The sequence below is a fragment of the Pinus tabuliformis genome, chromosome 1_2 (genome assembly GCF_031772625.1).
Source record: "Pinus tabuliformis cultivar Carrire ecotype Pingquan chromosome 1_2, CPIR1, whole genome shotgun sequence".
In the NCBI taxonomy this organism is placed as follows: domain Eukaryota; kingdom Viridiplantae; phylum Streptophyta; class Pinopsida; order Pinales; family Pinaceae; genus Pinus; species Pinus tabuliformis.
This window is the reverse complement of record NC_142298.1, coordinates 195675547-195678289: the sequence shown is the minus strand read 5'-3', so window position 1 is coordinate 195678289 and position 2743 is coordinate 195675547. Positions and strand designations below refer to the sequence as shown.

General features: G+C 43.4%; 1 pseudogene; it reads right to left on the bottom strand.

Annotated features, from left to right (window-relative positions):
* Positions 1–1062: 1062 nt before the first annotated feature.
* LOC149205159 (protein IN CHLOROPLAST ATPASE BIOGENESIS, chloroplastic pseudogene) lies at positions 1063–2239 on the bottom strand (annotated as a pseudogene).
* Positions 2240–2743: the final 504 nt, after the last annotated feature.

The following is a 2743-nucleotide window of genomic DNA, read 5'->3' as shown; positions in this document are numbered from 1 at the left end:
GAATGAGCTGAAAGCAAAGCTAGTCTATTGCACACAAATCGAATTACAAAATGACTACAACAAAGCTATGAAATGACTAATTACTAGCTACTATCTACTGGCTAACTAGCTAACCAAATTGACTAACCCAAATGAAGCCTTAAGCCCTCTTATTTATACAAATTGAGGACCCAACAGTCCTCCTAAAATTTAGGGACTTGGCTGCCCAAGACTTGTAGTTAACAGCAGTCCTACTTGACTTGCTTGGCTGCCCTTGTGCTCATTGATTTGGTGGCCTTTGAACTCTGAGCTGATGGTGGAGAATTCGAGGTAAGGGCCCATAAATGAGGGGGACACCTTCCTACAAATCCTCTAGCTTGTTCTCCCACGAATTTGGCTGCCAAGTGCTCATTAAGACCTTCAATTTTGTCTCCAAGTTGACCAAAAAGGCTACACAAAGCACCCATTAGACTTGTTGGCATAATGACTAACCAAATTCACTCTATTAACATAAAAATAATCAAAAACATGCAATAAACCAATGAGAATGGTGGATTAATTCAAATTAGGAGGTTGAATGAGCCCAAATAATTGTACATTTTTGGGGCTCATCATCACCCCCCTACTGAAAGTGTTGCTCATCCTCTGAGCAACCAATCTCTCTCCTCGTCTTTGATGGCCCTGGTGGCTTCTTTGGCTAACATCTCGGTCGATTTCTCCTTTGGCTTCCCTCCTTTCAAACTTCCTGTAGAAACAGTTCGCTGGCTTCCTGTAGAAACAGTCCTCTGTCTTCCTGTAGAAACAGTCTGCTAACTTCCTATAGAACCAATTTTCTCTAATTTTGCTTGCTTGGCTGGGGGTGCCTTCTCCTTGAACTGTGCTGTGGCTGTCTTGGGTGTGTCCCTACTTGGTTTTTTCTGACCAGTTTTCTGTATCCTTACTTGGCTCTAGCTACTACGCTTCAATTTCAATTGGCAGAACACTGATTCAGACGTGCGCTCTAATTTTATGATACAAAGATTGATCCCAAATCAAGACCTTTCTGTTTCCTTGAGAACAACGTGTGTGGATTTGCACTTAATTTTAGGAATCATAAAGTATAAAGCGAGCTATTGTATCTAACCCAGCTTCCTTGTAGTAAGCTGCAAGTTGATCCTAGATGTCATGCCAGGATCCATCAAGAAAAGCTAAATCCATCAAAAATGCAGCCTGGTCAAGAGCCACCTGAGCAGGTGCCTTCCCCTTTTGAATATCCTCACGCCTTCCCTCATCTGTAACTCTTTCTCTCATGTATTCAATTTGTTCATCTCCCCAGCCTGCAATTTTAGCAACTTCCTCATATCTGCAGCCTATTGTCCACCACGGTAATTTTAATGCTACTTTGGCAGCATCCTTAGCTTCAAGCTTACGACCAATGTTCAGAAAAAAAAACTCTGCATTAAACACAAATGGCCGACCAAATCCAGGGAAGTGCTTCCTATTCACGTAAAGCTCTCCTGTCACCAATGCAGAAACCTGGTCGCCTCTTTCCAAATGACCCAATGCAATACGCTCAAATACATCTGGAAACAATGCAACCTTCTTTGTCAAATAAACATCAAGATTTCCAATTTTAGATTCAGCTACATCCCCTTGTTTATACAATTTCTTGCCAGCATCTCCTGAAGCAGCAGCAGCATAGAGGCTATTTGCTGCGTCCTCATAGCCATTCCAATCTTCTTCTACCAGAATCCTAGGAATATATTGATCCACATGCAAGACTTCAAGAGCTTCATTTTCAATTTGAAATCAGTGGCTTACAGTCTTAGCTAAACGTGACACACCATACTTCTGAACTCGTATAGCGGGCATCTCCATGCCTTCTGGACTGGTTGGCCATCTTAGAAGAGTTGTGAAAGCCTCTGATTGGTCTTCTGACAGTGGTATTGCAAGAGGAATTATACCCCGTCTAGCATAAGGAGGGACAAGTTTTTTCACCCTTGGCCATATGATAATTGTCCATCTTTCTTCAAGCTCCAAACTTGATGAAGAACCTTAGGCTTCTCTGCTCTGGAAGTCTCTGCTGCACTTTCCTGTAGAAGACCCCACCCGTTTCCTGTAGAGTGTGATTCTGCCTTTGAGTGAGCCCGATGCACGAGTGAAATTCGAGAACAGGCCGCAAAGCTCCATGGAGGTTGATGGGTTAACCGATTGTGGGAGCAGAGGATGCATACTTCAGCTCAAAGTTGAATGGTTGCCGTGAGCTGCTGTGGCCTGTCATTGCTGCATGCATTGGTTTTTCTGATTGCATGTGGCTTGGCTACTAATCTTTGATTGTTTTTTTTCCTGTGCAGGTGTCCTCTGGCCGGATCTGAGCTGCATGCAATTATTTCCACGTTCAGATCTGCACCTTCAAGCTGCTGCTGCTGCATGGTCACAAAACCAGAACTTGTTTTCGCCATTTCTCCCAAACGGCAAAGCGGATCGATCTGAAACTTGCTGAGCATGTTTCTATCATCATGATGCATCTCCCATAGCAAAATCGTGATCAATGGATGCACGGATTTCGAGAAAAATGGAAAATGGCTGAAGATTTCAGAGCTCGATTTCTCGGAAACCATGCATCGGAATCGGCTGAAACTGCTTGGGTAGGTTACCATCAATCATATGCATATCCCCATGAAACAGGTTTTGAAACGGATGCACGGTTATGGAGAAAATGCAAAAATGGTTGATGGTGATAGAGGCTGATTTCTTGGGAACCGTGCACCGGAATTGCATGAAA